General features: G+C 47.0%; 1 non-coding gene across 1 annotated transcript; it reads left to right on the plus strand.

Annotated features, from left to right (window-relative positions):
* Positions 1-11,877: 11,877 nt before the first annotated feature.
* LOC120663126 lies at positions 11,878-11,981 on the plus strand. Its single transcript, XR_005670349.1, has one exon. It is a non-coding gene; the product is annotated as a small nucleolar RNA R71 (small nucleolar RNA).
* The last annotated feature ends 5,673 nt before the right edge of the window (positions 11,982-17,654 follow it).

A 17,654-nucleotide genomic window follows, 5' to 3' on the forward strand; every position in this document is an offset into this window, starting at 1 on the left:
AGGGGCTTGTGAAGGGCTTTGATATTGACGTGGCCAAGGCAGAGCAGATATTCGATCTACTGCTCAAGGAAAAGCAGTTGAAGCTCCCAGAGAATCACAAGCTGCCAATGGCGCAAGAGCTGCTGGGGAGGCCGTACTGCAAGTGGCACCACTCGTTCACCCATGCCACGAATGACTGCAAGGAGCTGCGTCGGCAGATCCAATCGGCTATTGAGCAAGACCGATTAATTCTGGCCCAACACACGATGAAGGTTGACAGTCAACCGTTCCCACAGGCTAACATGGTGGGGCTGTCAGATCTTAGATCTGAGGGCTAGAATTTTGCATTCCGGATTAACATGGTGGGATCCGTACGCCGCCGTGACGAGCAGAGGAAAGAGGCCGATTCTGGAAAACGGCCCCAGGATGAAGACGAGTCGGAGCAACAACATATTACTAAAGATCAAGTGCGTCACATCCGCAATCCACTCCCAGCTTCCAATCGGCTTCTTGAAAAATACGAGTATCAGTACAAGCTGCGTCACCGGTATGAATCGGTCCACCAGTACATGAACGCTGGGGAGGCGCCAGGCTGTATGTGACCACTGGCATTGCCCGTTCTTCAGGTACAGTTGGAATTCCGGCATGAGCCGATTGCCTACTAACGATGATTGCTTGGAGTGCAGGCCTTGGGGACGCCAGTCAGGCGAGACGTCGGTGTTCCGACGCTTGGGGCCCAAAGCACATTACGAAGACCATGTTGAGCGGCCACCCAGGGATGATCTTGAGCTCGAAGGGGAGGATAAGTATCATCGTCCATGATGGTGTCCAGATGGACTCAGTCGCTCGCAGAAGCGCAGAGTGCAGCGCTTTTGCAATCTCGAAGAAGCGGAAGCAAGGTACCTCGACGTGTTGAGGAAGGTGCGCTCGGATCTCGCGGGGCAAGTCAGGTGCCCGCAAAGAGTGGCAAGGCACCCTCCAAGGACAGAGTGGCGTCCCAAACATTTGAAAGCCGATGAGAAACCATCGGCTGATGTGAATATGGTATTTGTGCTCCTGTCGGAATTTCGAGCGCCTCATCCGGAGGAGCTGGCTGTCTCACAGCTAGATCTTGGCCCACAGCCGATCATCTTTGAGAAGCCCAAGGAGAAAAGCTACAAGCACCTGAAGGGGTTATATCTCAACGGTCTCATCGACGGCAAACCTGTGAATAAGATGTTGGTCGACACCGGCGCCGCAGTTAATTTGATGTCGTATTCAGTGCTATGCCGATTGGGTCGTTCTGCTGCTGACCTTATCAAGACCAATGTAATGCTCAATGATTTCAACGGGCAGCCATCGGAGGCAAAGGGTGTCCTCAATGTGGAGTTGACAGTCGGTCCCAAGACCGTCCCAACCTCGTTCTTCATCGTCAACAGTAAGAGTACGTACACAGTGCTGCTTGGGAGGGATTGGATTCACGCCAATTGTTGTGTTCCTTCCACAATGCACCAGTGTTTGGTTCAATGGGATGGCGACGAAGTGGAGGTGGTCCGTGCAGATGACTCCAGCGAGGTTTCGCTCGCTGACATGAACGCCTGGGATGCGGAAGGACAAGAGCCGATCTCAGGGATTGCGCTAGAAGACTGTGATCGGATCGAAGCGACAAAAAATGGATTGAGGCTGGTCTTATCCACTGGCCTCACAGAATAAATACATCCTGGCACGCTACGGAGTTCAGCAGGTATAGAGAGGCCGGTCCTAGCGACCGGCCCCAAAAAGTAGATAATTCTTATTTGGAGTTGAAACTGTTACATTATGAACAAACAATAGCCTGCTCTGGCAGTTGGTTAGTCAATGAGTATTCAGTTTCGAATGGTAATACAGAAACGACCAGCCCGTGCGATCGGCAGAAAATTTTCTTTTGCTATCTCTCCGTATTTGCTGTCGACATGGCAGGTGACGACGAGTTGCCTGTGTCCACAGTTGATTTTACAGGTGACGGCAAGTTGGGGTACAGGTTTCCATCAGCTAACGAGTTGGAGTAAGTTGATATCGGTCCCGGGGATATGCCGCGACCAACATTTATCAGCAAAAAGTTAGACCCGAGCCTGCGTGAGCCGATGATAGCACTATTGAGAGAATACCGGGACTGTTTCGCGTGGGATTATACTGAAATGCCTGGTCTGGATAGAAGCATCATCGAACATCGGCTCCCGCTTAATAAAGGATTTCGGCCGTTTCAACAACGAGCACGACAGATGAAGGCCGAAATCCTATAGGAGGTCAAGAAAGAGGTGCAAAAGATATTGGATGTAGGGTTCATCAGGCCATGTCGGTATGCAGAATGGATCTCTAGCGTGGTCCCTGTACCAAAGAAGGATGGCCGATGGCGAGTCTGCGTGGATTTCAGAGACCTCAATAGAGCAACGCCAAAAGACGAGTATCCGATGCCCATCGCGGAAACATTGATCAACGCAGCTGCCGGTCACAAAATGCTGAGCTTTATGGATGGTAATGTCGGCTACAACCAGATCTTCATGGCCCTAGAGGATATAAGTAAGACTGCATTCAGAGTACCAGGCGAGGTCGGCTTGTTCGAGTACTTGGTTATGACCTTTGGATTGAAAAATGCCGGTGCAACATATCAACACGCCATGAATTACATTTTTCATGATCTCATCGGGAAACTGGTAGAAATCTACATTGATGATGTTGTGGTCAAGTCCACATCGACTGGGGGACATCTAGAAGATTTGCGTTAGGTCTTGGAGCGGACTCGGAGGTTTGGGTCAGAATGAACCCGAAGAAATGCACCTTTGGTGTATCGGCCGGTCAGTTCTTAGGATTTCTGGTACATGAGCGAGGGATCGAGATCGGCTTAAAAAGTCAAAAAGCTATAAGGACGATGAGGCCGCCTACTACGAAGAAGGAGTTGCAGAAGCTCATCGGCAAAATCAACTTTGTCAGACGATTTATCTCCAATCTATCTGGGCGTATCGTGCCATTCATGGGTCCAGTGAAGATCAAGTCTGAGGATGAATTTCACTGGGGGGAGAACAGCAGCAGGACAGGCCTTTCTTCGTGTACCTGTCTGTGGGAGACACTTCTGTCCCCTCGGTGCTGGTTCAGAAGCATGACGATCAGGAGAGGGTTGTTTTCTACCTCAGCAGACGTATGTTGGACGCTGGGACCAGGTATCCTGAAATTGAGAAGCTTTGCCTTTATTTGTTCTTTACATGCACAAAGCTTCGTCATATTTTGCTCTTGGCGGAAAGAATCGTTATCTGCAAGTCGGATGTCATAAGGCACATGTTGTCGGCTCCTTTTCTAAAAGGCCGACTAGGAAAATGGATGTTTGCATTGTCGGAGTTCGATATCCGATATCAGCCTACAAAGGCAGTCAATGGACAGGCACTGGCGGATCTCATCGCAGACAGGGTCAACACTGATGGGTCTCATCGCAGACAGGGTCAACACTGATGGGTCCGCACTTTTCATACGTGCTTGGGCCATATTTTTTGACGGATCGGCGTGTGATGATGGGTGCGGCATGAGAATTCTTTTGGTATCGCCTCGAGGGGTGACTTATTCCTTTTCCATCAGGGTGACTACTCCATGCACCAATAATTTAATAGAGTATGAGGCCGTTTGCAAGGGGATGGAATTACTCTTGGAAGCTGGCGTAGAAGCGGTGGAAATATTTGGGGATTCGAAACTGGTGATTTCTCAGCTCACGGAAGAATATAGATGTGAGAGCGAGGCGATTTTTCCGATATGGATGCAGTGCCGTGAGTTGATGTCACAATTCAGGTATATTAATTTCCACTGGATACGCAGGACTTTGAACAATGAAGCCAATGACTTGGCACAGATGGCTTCCGGATACAAGGAAACAGCCGATGGGGTCGATGTAGAGGTTCAGTTTCTAGAACCTGGAGATTGGAGAGCCGATATCTTCAATTATTTGAAGGATTCGGCTCGGAGGCACCCAGAAGGATAAGACTCAAAGCTATGAAGTATGTTCTGATAGGGGACGATATGTTCTACAGGACTTTGGAAGGACTGCTGCTTAAATGTCTGGGGCCTTCGGAGTTGAATCGGCTTCTGCATGAGGTTCATGAGGGAGCCTACGGTACTCATCAATCGGCCCATAAGATGAAGTGGCTGATTAGGCGATCGGGATATTACTGGCCTACCATGCTTGAGGACTGCTTCAAATATTACAAGGGATGTCAGGCATGTCAGAGATTCGGCGAGATTCAGATGGTGCTGGCATCAGTAATGAATCCTATCATTAAGCCATGGCCGTTCAGGGGTTGGGCCATGGATATGATTGGCCAGATCAACCCGCCATCCAGCAAGGGTCACCAATGGGTGTTGGCTGTCACGGATTATTTCACGAAATGGGTGGAGGTGGTACCCATGAGGTCGGTGGCATCAAAAGATGTGATCAGTGTCGTTAAAGAGCACATCATTCATAGGTTCGGGATTCCCCAGATCATTACGACCGATGGAGGATCGGTCTTTATATCGGAGGAATTTAGGAAGTTTGCAGATGACACAGGGTTCAAGCTGATCGGATCATCCCCATATTATGCCCAGGCTAATGGACAAGCTGAAGCATCCAACTAGAGCCTTATCAAGCTGATCAGAAGGAAGATCGATGAATATCCTAGGCGCTGGCATGAGGTGTTGTCAGAGGCTTTGTGGGCATATTGTATTTCGTGTCACGGATCCATCAAGACATCACCATACCATCTGGTCTACAGTCAAGACGCTGTGTTGCCATGGGAAATCATGGCCGGATCGAGGCGTGTTGAGTTCCAGAATGATCTGTCGGCTGAGGAGTATGCAGCCTTGATGAGCGACAACGTGGAGGATCTCACAGAGCTAAGACTTTGGTCACTTGAGAAGATCAAGGAAAACAAGGCCAAAGTCGCTCGTGCATACAACAAAAAGGTCAAGCCAAAAGATTTCTAGGTTGGAGACTTGGTTTGGGAGGCAGTGCTACCATTTGGAACTAAAGATAGGAAGTATGGTAAATGGTCTCCAACTTGGCATGGGCCGTACAAGGTTGATCAGGTCCTGCCTGGAAATGCGTACATGCTTGAAGAATTGGACGGTGTCAAGTTTCCTGTAGCTGTCAATGGCCAACACCTCAAGAAATATTTCCCGAGCATGTGGGAAGGCGAATAACAAGAGCTGATGAAATCCATCTGGCTGTATTATAAAAGGCCAACACGTTGAGTTGGCCAGTAAAAAAACATCTTAAAAAGTGAGAGAGGCCAACACGTTGAGTTGGCCAGTAAAAAATATATAGATGAGAAGCAAGGCAGCCGATGTGTAACCATCGACTTAAGATGTTATTAATAGGTATGAGTTTCAGATTTAACAGGCAACATTAAATATTCTCTGAATTGTTCTACTAGTTCAGGAACCCTTCTATGGCATGGATGGCTTCTGCGCATATGGCGTCGGCTCTTGCTATGAACGCTTCGTCGTCTTTGTCATCACCTGTTACTATCTGTTGACTCAATGTGCTTATCTCTACAAACTCTGCCTGTGTCTGCTCGGTCATTTCTTGGGCTTCTTACTTGGAGTTTGCAATCGAGGCTTTCTCCTCTTGGATCAGTCTCTGGGTGGTGCGGACCTTTTCTTCGAGCTCCACCAGTTCTTTCTCCAGGAGATTGAGTCGCCTTGTACTCACAGAGATATCGACTTTGGCGTCCAGAATTGCTTTCTTCTGGTTGAGCATCTTGAACCTTTGAGCGATGTTGGCTTTCAGAGGAATTTGAGAATGATGTAGTTATATTCTCTGTTGTGCTGCTTTGACCTCTGCCCAAAAGAAGGGAAGATGGCCGGCTGGCCAGAGCTTGACTTGAAGTGACTCTCGGAGTTGGGACTATATCTGCTCGAGGATTTTCTTTATTTCGCTAGAATCGTCAACCATGGTACTGATTGGAGCAGATAGCAGACCTTTGATATGTTGTAGCTGATCCACGAGGTCAATTGGCTGCCGTGATGATGGTACTTTCGCTCCAGGGGCGATCAGTCCCATTGATGCTGGGTCAAAGGAGAGCAAAGCTAAAATATTGAAGCCCTGTGGAGATAGTGGAGTTTGTTTTGGGAACAAGGTGCATCAATGGAATTATCGGCTGATTTTGAATCGGCTCATGTATTGTTACCTGTTCTGAGGAAGAAGCGATGGTCAGTCCGGGTGTGATCGGCTCAGTTGGGTTTGAGACAACAACAGGGGCATCAGATATGTCAGCCTGTTCATCACGCACCTCCATCGGTGCATCGGGAGTTCTGGTTGAGCTTCCATCAGTACATCAACTGTTGCAGTTCCTTCGCTGCGAATTTCTGCTGAGACGATGGTTGATCCTTGCTGTTCTTGGACTTCAGTTGTTCCAGTGTCGGCTTCATGAACGGTGGTTCCCTATCATGCTGGGCTTCTAGTACTGAGGGTGTCTCTAGCTGCGTCCTGAAAATAGGATTACAGTCAACCAGAATATATATGCATAAGAAAGAAGTTTCGAAGAGATGAATTACCTGGTTGGTGTTGGATTCTGATAGATTCGGGGAAGTTTGTACTATTTTCTTGATGACTCATCTTGCGATGATCTTCCTTTTCTTAGTCGGGACTCGGGGGGCAGCACTTTCAGAGGTTTGTCTTCGCTTAGAATCCGACTGGGGTGAGTCTGGCTGAGCAGTCATTATTACTTTCTTCATTGGCAGTGACTCCTTGCAAAAAAGAACATTAGGGGCGGTTGGAAGGAAGTAGAATGGCTCCCCGTCACTGGTCATGGGTTCTGGATCATCTTGTTGCTGTAAGCAAGGTGAGCAGGGTTAGCCAAGTAAAGTGGTGGAGGACTTAGAAAAAATAGGTGCATGGATTCAGTACCTCTTCCTCGGGGATTGCATATTCAGGATCAATTTATTGCTGTAGAGGGCCTAAAGCTCTTCTGAATATATGAGTTTTCCACATTTCCCACCATGTGTTAAAGTCGATTGACGAGGGAGTAAAGGACAGATCGGCTGGTATTAGAATGTGGAGGTTGTCAAACATGCTGTAGCATCTTGAGCTGGTAAGACCATCGGGTAAATCGGCTCTACTCTCCACCAAGTGGTGAATATGGAAGTGGGGAGGGACTTGTCCTAAGCCAAATTACCAAGCTGCTACGACTGGTTGATAGGTTTCATAACCTAGTTTGATGATTCTGTTGGAAGTACTTATGCCAACAGGGAGGAAGCCAGGTCGGATCATCAGGGAATAAGATGCCGAGTGCTGTCGTCATCGGCAAAGCTATCCATCCTGAAGGTAGTTGGGTTCTCCAAGGCTTTCAGATTCAGTGAATGAAAAGTAGAGGGGATTGTCTAGACCTTTGTAGAAGACTCTAAACCAGTTTGCTGCATCTGTCGAGTTCAGTTTGCTACCAGGGAGGCTGAATAGGGCTTGGCCATAGCTTGTGCATCTAATTGGCTTGCCATTCTCGTCGGGGAAGGAATTCTTGGCTAGGCTTTGAAAGTTTGGAATCTGATGCTGGAAGTAGAGTTGTGCCCATAACTGAATAAACCACCAAGGGCCTCCAGTTCTGAGTTTCCCTTGGTTGAGCAAATTAGTTGTCATCAGATGGAGACTTCTGTATGTTTCTCCAAGAAAAAGTTTGCCTAGGCTAGTGTGGTTGCCATGGGCCATATGGTAAGCCAAAGGAAGGTAATTCTTAGTTGGAGCTAAGGAAGGACCACAGAAAATAAAATGTTCTAACCAAAGATTTAAAAAGGCTGTGTGTTCCTTTTTAGTTATTGGACCTTTTGTCTTCATGTACTGGTTCATGTAAGTACTCCAGTTTGTGCAGTCTGCCTTGGATGAAAGTTTGAAGGGGGCTTCTACCATTCTGTGGGCTGTAGGATCAGGGGAACTAATGTCTAGGCCGGTAATCATGGTAACATCTAGCAGAGTAGGGGTCATGGGTCCATGACCAAAGAGGAAATAGTTCAGTGCGTCGGACCAGAAATAGACGATGGTTTTCAGAAGGTTTTCATCTTTATCAAGGGGGATAATGATAAACTGAGTGCATCAGCTATGTTCAACTCTTGCCACAAGGGCATATAGGTTTTTGCTACTCTGCTATACCATGCAATCCAGCTCTCGGGTGGATTAGGCCAGGCTCTTAAGCAGTCGGCCCAGGAATTTAAATTAATGTCTTGACTCACGAAAGGGATTCTATTCGCTTCACAGGAGATTAAATCTGTGGGATTTTCATAAACTCGTGGGCCAAGACAAAAGGATTTGGGATTGGAAGGATGTGGCAAAAGGATGCCTGACACCTGGAGTTCTGAAATTCAAAAATTTATATATGGTATCATATTTCAGAGTTAATTTCATTTGGAGGTTCGGTGAGCTGAAGAAAGTTAAAAGGATTGGCTGAATATTACCTTCAGGCCATAGATTGCCGTATCGGTGATTGGAGATCTCGTTGTTTGAGCTTCAGAGTCCGCCATGGTTCAGATCTTCTAACTTAGGGTTTTGTTGTTTTGCGGGCTCTGGTTCAAGTTTTGGATACTTTGTGAGTTTTCGCTCGAACTTATGGAGTGGGATTCTCGAATTGTGCTCGGATTTGGAATATTTCGAGTTGGATTCAGAGTGGAGGTGATGTTCTATTCTTTTGCTGGTTGCTTCCAATTTTGAATTTCGTCGGCTCTTGAATATTGGTAAAGCCTGATGCGGTGCCATCGGCTTTTGAACAGTTGTCCGAGCAAGCAATTAAGTGATAGGAACCTTTATTCATTAAAGATAGAGTTTTTACAAGAGGAATAGCCGATTTGACAAAGGGGCGAATCCTTCGGCTCAATCTACCCTACAATACTACCTACATCTACCACCCGAAGGTACCTAGGTACCTACGGCGCTTGGGGCTTCGCGCCGGCACGTCTCCATCGTCGCCGTCGTCGCCGACGTCGTCGCTGCTCCAGCGGCCACCGCCGCTGTTGCTTTCTTCTTCACTATCCCCCTCGAGGGACCCGAGGAACCAGAAGGTGTTTCCGGCCATCGGGTCATCGCCGCTGGAGGAGGAGTTGATCTCCTCTTCCGAGGAGGAATCGGCTCCATCCTAGGAGAAGTCGTCGTCGCTGTCGCTCTCCAGCTCCTCCTGGGACAGGAGCCGGAGGTCCTCGCCCTCGGTCTTGGGCTCGTCGTCCTCAGAGACAACTCCGAAGTCAAACTCTTCTACATCCCAATGCGGAGGAGCAAGCGCCTCGTGCGCTGCCGTCGGGTCGTACTCCGGCGTCGGCTCTCGGCTTTCGGAGATGGAGTCGAGGGAGGAGGCAAGGAACTCGAGGAAGAGGGGGGGAGAGGGGAGCCAATGGAGTTGGAACCAGAGGAGGAGGACATCGCCATGGCTGATGTGGGCTATGGGAGGAAGGTGAGTTTGTGGTGAAAGGAGTCGATTCAGGGTGAGATTAAATAATAAAGAATGGAAGATGGATCGGCATTTTCACATTCTTCGAGGAGCCAGCTGCAGAGACGTTGCGTCTTCCGTGGTGGTTGTAGTGCGTTTTTAATGAGCATCAACAGGAAGATGAAGCAATGAGATGGTTTTGGAATTATTATTGCCAAAACCAGGGGGGCATGTGTTATCGCCATAAATTAACAGGGTTAATTAATGAGCTGCGAGCAAGTTGGGCTTAAAGCAGGAACTAAAGAAGGCTTGTGAATCGGCTTTTGCATGAGTGTTTGGGCCGTGTGGGCCATGTATCTTTAGATTTAGTTCAGTTTGGGTTAGGGATAGAGTCCGATTTGGACGCATTAGTTTAGATTGTTTTCCAAGTCTCCGGACTATAAATATGTACCGTATGATATTCGTAAAGGGGAGAGAACGTCATCACGTCTCGCAACAACAATTCTCGGCGCACCGCCACCCCTAATCCTAAGGTTTCATCTAGGTAAGCGTCATGCTGCCCTGATCACTTCTTGTGATCAGGGCAGCATTGTTCTTTCTTTTACCTTGGTATTACTCGTACTGAAGCATTTTTTACGGTGAGTAATGCTAGTTATCCCGATGTTCGTAGCATGACCTTTAGTAGATCTATCATGCTCTTGTTGTTTATCATCTACGAATATCATGTTATCTCTGCGTGATCATGTATTAATCTTACGCTATTTCTCGTTGCATAGGAATTAGTCGCGTAGAGATAACACCCAGCTTCTTTTTTATCTAGTAGATCTAATCTGTTATGGTTTGTTCTTATACTTAAGAATCGGCTTAATATTTGCTAGGTTAGGCCTTGCAAACGGGTTGGATGATCCGGCGACGTATTAGATGCTTTGCTCTGATCTTAATAGGGATTGATCCGGGAATCGGCTTTCGCTTATTCTTAGGCCTCTTTTCTGGTTAAAGTTTGGTTATCTATTACACTCATTAGGCCTAATTACGTGTAGGATGTTCCGATCTAGCAGTGAAGCTTTTACCGTTGTGGATTGGATTAACTAGATCTAATTGAAGCAGTTTTTGTAGTTATTTGCTTTATCTATTAACATCCAGATATGCAGATCTGATCTGACATCGGGACTCGATCGGCTCTTTAAAGCCGATGCAAGAGTCGTCCCGGGGAGCCGACCATGGCTCGGACTAATGTTTACATGTGTTTGTGCATGCAGGCAAACCATCGAAAGCACGTTTGTACCTTCCCGATCAGGTATAGGTAAGGTGGCACACCCTGCATCTCCGGAAGTGTCGGCGTGTGCTAGGATCTGGGCCGTTGACCGAGGGACCGGTGCCAGCCAGCTCCCCGGCAGCCTCCCGGCTCTTCGTGTTGCCTATCGCTACTCGCCGGTGGGTTTTGACCGACAACACTATCTCTTCGGGATACCGAATGGTTGAATCTGCAAGCTGTACGAGCATAGTTGTTGGGGAAAGAACAGAATATTAAAGTGCTTCATATATCACCTTAGGCATTATATTCACGCTTGCCCCTAGATCGCATAGGCATCGCTCGAAGTGTTTGATGTAGATCGAGCAGCTGATCATGGGGACCCCAGGATCCTCTTGCACCGCTGCCACCATGCCATCCCAAACGTCTTTCCTTGGGGGATAGTACCTACCTGCATGGTTATTGCGTGGTGGCCTCCGGGACGAGTTACCATGTCTGGTAGACACCATGCTGACATTTTCAACGGGAGACTCGGGTTGCCCCGGGATCTTCCCGCTCTCAACAACAGATAACGAAGCAGCAATTTGTGCAAGCTGGGTTTCGATCATTTTGTTGAAACTTAACTGGTTTTTAAGAGTTGAAGACAAAGTTTCAAGCTTGACATTTAAACTTTCCAGGGATTTGTCATTGGCCAAAAGCTTTTTATTTATATTTTCATTGATTTTAACTTGGCCAAGAACAAGTTCTCTCAAGGGAGGTTGGTTTGAATTGAAATTTGAATTATAAGAAGGATTGTAGTTATTACCTCCCTGAAAAGGTGGACGTGGCTGGTTCCACCAATGGCCTCCTTGTTGTGGACGGTACCCGTTGTTGTTGTTGAGGTAGGCGCAGTCTTCACGGATTTTGGGGCAGTCATTCCCCGAGTGTCCATTATTACCACAGCCTTCGCACGTGAAATGCAATTCCATGGCACGAGCATAGTTTTCTCTATGCTTCTTGAATTCGGCCCTTTCGCCGAGATGCTTCAGTAGGAGGTCCAGTTTGGCAAAGATCATATCCGTCTCCTTGACGGTATGCGTGCCCTTGGTGTGGGATTGGAGTCGTTCATCGCTTCACCCCTGATTGGAGACCATCTTCTCGACCAATGCTTTGGATTTGGCTATGGTCAAGTCGAGGAAGGCTCCTCTAGCAGCGGCATCAATATTGGCTCGAGATGTCGTTGTGAGCCCATTGTAGAAGCTTTGCAGGATGAGCCACTCGTCCATGCTGTGATGAGGACAGGCCAGGATGTATTCCTGCAGCCTCTCCCAAGCTTCTGGGATGGATTCCATCCCCGTCTGCTAGAAACTTCAAATTTTCCCGCGCAGGGCATTTGTTTTGCCCAGCGGGAAGAATTTTGCGAGGAATGCTTTGGAGCATTTGGCCCAGGTGTCGATGTCCTTTTCTTTATAAAACCACTGTTCTGCTCCAGAAAGTTCTGCAAATGTGCATTTGCGTCCTCGTTCGGCTTGCCACAGAATGGGCTAGCCTGCACCATGTTGATGAGGCTTGATTTGAGCTCGAAGTTCACGTCCCCGACATTGATGTTGGGGCCGGTGGCCACATTGTCGGTGGAGGGGATGGAGAACTCGCGGAGTGTCTTTTCAGCCATAGCCTTAAGAACGAGTGGTGCTTCCGAAATGGGTTTATGTGCCGGGAGGATAGCGAGAGGAGGAACGATGCGAGGTCGTGCCCTTCTCACGAGCCTCTCTGAATTGTCTGTGTAGTTTTCCGACAAGGAGAAACCGGGCATACACTACCCCTGTCTTCTTTCAAATCAAAAATAAAAGAAGACATAAAGTGACATTAGCCTGAAAGAGTCAAGACTATATCCTGAGTACAAGGTCTAAGTTAATATCAGCACAATATCTTTGTTCACATGCCGTCCCGGCAATGGCGCCAGAAATGCTTGTTGATGTTTCTTAGCACAATCACTAGGAATGGTTATTTCCCAGCAACGGCACCAGAAATGCTTGTTGGCGGTCCTTAGTGCAATCACAAGAAATGAGGGCGCCGAACCCATCCTAGCAACTGCACCCAAGGGGTGCCACTCTCGTGGTATAATCAATACGATTACAGATTGGTCCACAAGCGCACGGATATATTTTTGTATCATTTCAACCGGAGGGTAAGGGTATCGTCATTTATTTGTGTCCCAAAGGACGGCAGCGGCAAAGATATTGTACTCAATATTAACCATGACATTGTGCCTCGAGTAATAGGCAATACTCTAACAGGGGTAAGTACAAATAAAGAATAAGCAAGGGTAATGCGACACAGCACACATCCACACTCCAAGAGGAAGGAATAAAGGAGAGAAACTATAAAACAAGGAACTACTCTATCCTACGTCAAGTTAGCTGGAGCTTAGGCTAGATTAGGTGTCCTAGTGCTTCTATCCAAAGCTGGGGTCATGTTAGATCATGGTTAGGACTGTAGGTGCTAGGAAAATAGGATAGCGGGGAGAAGGTCCCGCACTAGAGAACATCCAGTTCCATTACCTCTTTACATGAAATGCTACACCGAACCCGAACGTCAGGGAGTACGCTAAACGCAACACCGCTGTTACGCCGGACGGACAGGGCTGTCACCACCTGCCGTCTACCCCAGTCACACCGTGGAGCACGGTCATATCCGAAGGATCCTGCATACCTGAGCACCACGCTCGTGTATGAAGTCACTACTCTAGTGCCCCCAGGTCTCCCACCCTTCGGATGAACGAGTAAAACACTAGAGCAAGTCCGAAAGCACAACAAACCTCTATCTGTACCCGGATCATCTGGCCTAACCAAGACCGTTGCATAACTTATGAACGATCTAAGCATGGATTGATAAACTATCAAGATAGTAAAGCAACCATGGCAAAACTCTATATTATGAATAGAAGTCTGACAAGTCAGATACAAAGCCATACCAGGAGCCGAGGATTGCTCAACGACCCCGAGGACGACTTGCTCGCTAAAGAGAACTAGCCTAGCTCTACTACCTAGCTAAGAGATCAAGAGAGAGGAGAGCCTTCTTGGAGAGAATCTTGGAGAGAATGGAATGAAGTGTGTGTGTGTTGAGAGGGGGGAGAGAAGCCCTATTTATACTACTTGGAGGTCGGTTTCCCGCCAACGCATATATGGAAGGTGATCAGGTGCCTAGGCAGCCACTCCTCCTCGAAGTGCACCTGGACGGGAACCAGGCTAGGTTCGGCCGACCAAGGGGGTCGGCCGACCCCACCTGGCAGCCTCTCGGCCTGATCTTCTGCTGGATGGTATATTCTTTGATCCTTATCCTTATCCTCTGGTGCATATTGCGTGGAGGCCCCGTTTCCTCTGACATGTGGGCCCTCTTTGTAAGGGTGTGACGCCGAATGTGATATTCTGTGTAGTTATGTGGCGTCTACTGCGTGTTTTCGTCTTATTCTGCTCTTGCTCATCTGAAATGTACAAAACTCGAAAACAACTGTGGAGCGAGGTTAGTGATACAAATATGTAAGTAAGGCATGTAGTTTTCCTTTATTATTGAGTATAGTTGACGGGTAAAAATGGCACTTAAGCACCGTCAACAATGCACTAGCCTGTTTGGCAAGCCGTTTCTTAGACCTGCGTGTTCGCTGTCGAACCGTGCCGCCGTGCCGCCATTGTGACCGCTGAGCTCCGTATCATCACTCCGGCCTAGGGTTTTGTAGCTCGTCGAGTAGAGTGTTGTCGTTGGTTTCGCCAGAGACCTCGCCGACGGTGAGATCTGCCGTCGCCATCGTCGTCGTCCCCATTCCCCTGTCCCTATCTCACTGTCCGGTGGGGCCAAGAGTCAGCGGGACCCACCTGTAAGTGACCGGCAGTGTAGAAGAAAAGGAGAAGTTTGTTTTTATTTCTTGGTTTCCTTGCAAAAATCACAGTTCAAAATGTAGGGCTCCAAATTGAGTGAAATCAATTTTGTTAGTCTTCTTAAGTCCAGTACTACATGCTAGAAATATAAATATTGGTCATTACTATGGTAAATTTAATTGTATAGATTTAATCTTGAATCTACAATTTTCTTTATTAAATTCATAACTGCTATTTGTATGTACCTTGTGAAATTGGTTTGGTCATACCTTGAAGTTTGGCTACCACCTTGAAGTGCTCAACGAAAATTACACGGAAACGTGCCAAAACATGTACCATTCGTTGACTAGGCAAAATTACAAATCCTATATATTCATAGCATACAACTATGGGTAAGCCTTGGTCGACTCAATCTTCTGTTATATTTCTAAATAAATACTAAGTCGTCTAATGCATGTATGTATATATCCTATCTATACCTGCAGTTATCATTGGGTTTTACTCATACTTGCCGTAGAGACCGGCAATCATGTTGTGTTTGATTCAATGAGAAATCCAAAGTCCGCAATCCAACATATCATAGACCCCTTGAACAGGTAAGTTCAGTTTGCACAATCAAATCATTTTTCAGTTAATAACAATTATTGAATATCAAACTTAACTTTGAGCGCAGGGTGTGGAAATTTTTTGTGAAAATGAACAAAGGACGTGGTCAATGGAGCCCTGAACTGAACATTAAAATAGATTATCCGGTATGTTGATTCACAAACATTTGTCTAATTAAGTAATCCCAAATTGTTCTAAATTGAGTAATTTATTTATTTCTCCTTAAGTGTGCGAGACAAAAACAAGAAACTGATTGGTGCGGGTACTACGTATACGACTTCTTGCACATCATGTCTCCATGCGGGAAGTCTACTACAGAGGACCTAAGAGTACGTACAAACCGTCCACTAGTAGATTTTCATAATTATACTAACGCACATGATGTTAATATATCAATCTTTTTTTCCTAAATGATAGATGGATCGAATGGGGGATGAATGTTATTCTACCAATCGGATCAACGCCGTGTGCAAGCAGCTCGCCGGATTCATTTTGAACGAGATCCTGGATCCTAGAGGCGAGTTCTACCACGACGGTCACATCCATAGAGGACTTCCATCGACGTCCTGAGGGGCCCAGTAGTTGGACTATAAACATAACTTGTACATTTGTAAATATTTTTAAACATGATGCCTTGTTGTTTGTATATTTGTAAATATATTAGTTTAGCTAATTAGCTTCATTATATGCTCGCATTTAACTTTTAGTTAGTTTCAAATATTTTGCGAAACAGAACATGTACGACCAATGAATGTATAGTACTATAGAGCTCGGGTGCGCTTAGCAATTATAAAAGAATAAACAGTAATAAATAAAACAAACAAAACTGGATTTGGGCAAAATAGGGAAAAAAACTCATTGGTACCGGTTGGAAAGACCAACCGGTACCACACTGGCAGCCCCTTTGGTACCGGTTGGTCTTTCCAACCGGTACCAATGGATGCCTAAGGCACCGAGTGAAAAACCCGGTGTCCTAAACCGAGGCCAATGGTCTCGGTTTGGGGGTACCGGTTGCAAAACCGGTGCCTAAGCACCTCTTCAACCGGTTCTGAAGGCTTGTTTTCTAGTAGTGGATCCAAGCTCACTCGAGTACTCATCAACGGTGGAAGTGGGCTCAACTTGATCTTTGCAAGCACATTGATGAAGATGGGCCTCAACTACACGAGCTTGCTCACACCAAGCAAAGCTCCCTTCTACGGCATTGTTCCAGGAAACTCCTCTACACCATTTGGCTCGGTTACCCTCCCAGTCACATTTGGTACGGAGCAAAACTTCCAGACAGAGTATATCAATTTCGAAGTAGCCGACTTCGAATCTTCCTACCATGCCATCTTGGGAAGACTAGCACTAGCCAAACTCATGGTCGTGCTCACTATGTCTATTTACTCCTCAAGATGCCGTGCAACACAAGAGTCCTTTCTCTACGCGAGGACCTCCTCAAGTCCTTTGAGTGCGACAAGGAGGCAATTGTTCATGCCTCTAGCATTTGAGTACCTAGCTCCGTGAGCGAGATACTCGCCGCCGCCAAGGAGCTATCGCTCAACAAGGACTCGATGCCCTCAAAGAAGCCAAGCCAGTCATCGGTAAAACTAGTCGGAGATGTCGGCACTAAGATCATCCAGCTACAAGAAGGAGATAACTCCAAAACTGCTATCATCGGAGCTGGCTTAAGCGACAAATAGGAAATCGAGCTCGTCAGCTTCCTTAGGGCCAACCGAGACGTATTCGCGTGGAAACCAGCGATATGCCAGGGGTGCCCAAGAAGTTGATCGAGCATGCCCTAAAAGTCGATACAAAAGCCACTGCAAAGAAGCAATGACTATGTCGTTTCTCCCTGGACAAGCGAGAAGCCATCAAGAAAGAGCTGGCAAAACTACTCGCAGCAGGGTTCATCAAAGAGGTTTACCACCCCGAATGGTTGACCAAACCTGTCCTCGTACTAAAGAAGAACAACAACGAGTGGAGGATGTGTGTCGACTACACTGATCTGAACAAGCACTACCCAAAGGATCCTTTAGGGCTACCTCGCATTGATCAAGTAATTGACTCAACAGCAGGATGCGTCCTACTATCCTTCCTCGACTGTTATTCAGGCTATCACCAGATTGCCCTGAAAGAAGAAGATCAAATCAAGACGGCATTCATCACCCCATACGGGGCATATGCCTACAAGACCATGTCCTTTGGGTTGAAGAATGCAGGGGCTACTTACTAGCGTGCGATACAACTGTGTTTCGCTGATCAGCTACATCGCAATGTTGAAGCTTATGTTGACGACGTCATTGTCAAGACCAAGAGCCAGGATCAGTTCATAGCCGACCTGAAAGAAACCTTCAATAGCCTCCGAAAGTTTCGTTGGAAACTCAACCCAACAAAATGTGTCTTCGGTGTACACTCTAGAAAACTACTCGGATTCATCGTCAGTCATCGAGGAATCGAAGATAACCTAGAGAAGATCAATGCCATCATGGCCATGGAAGCTTCGCCACTACTTCGATGAGTACAAGATCTCAGTTATCACTGACTTCCCATTGGTGGATATACTCCTCAATCGGGATGCCACTAGAAGGATTTTAAAGT

Source organism: Panicum virgatum, chromosome 2N (assembly GCF_016808335.1).
Source record: "Panicum virgatum strain AP13 chromosome 2N, P.virgatum_v5, whole genome shotgun sequence".
Lineage (NCBI taxonomy): Eukaryota > Viridiplantae > Streptophyta > Magnoliopsida > Poales > Poaceae > Panicum > Panicum virgatum.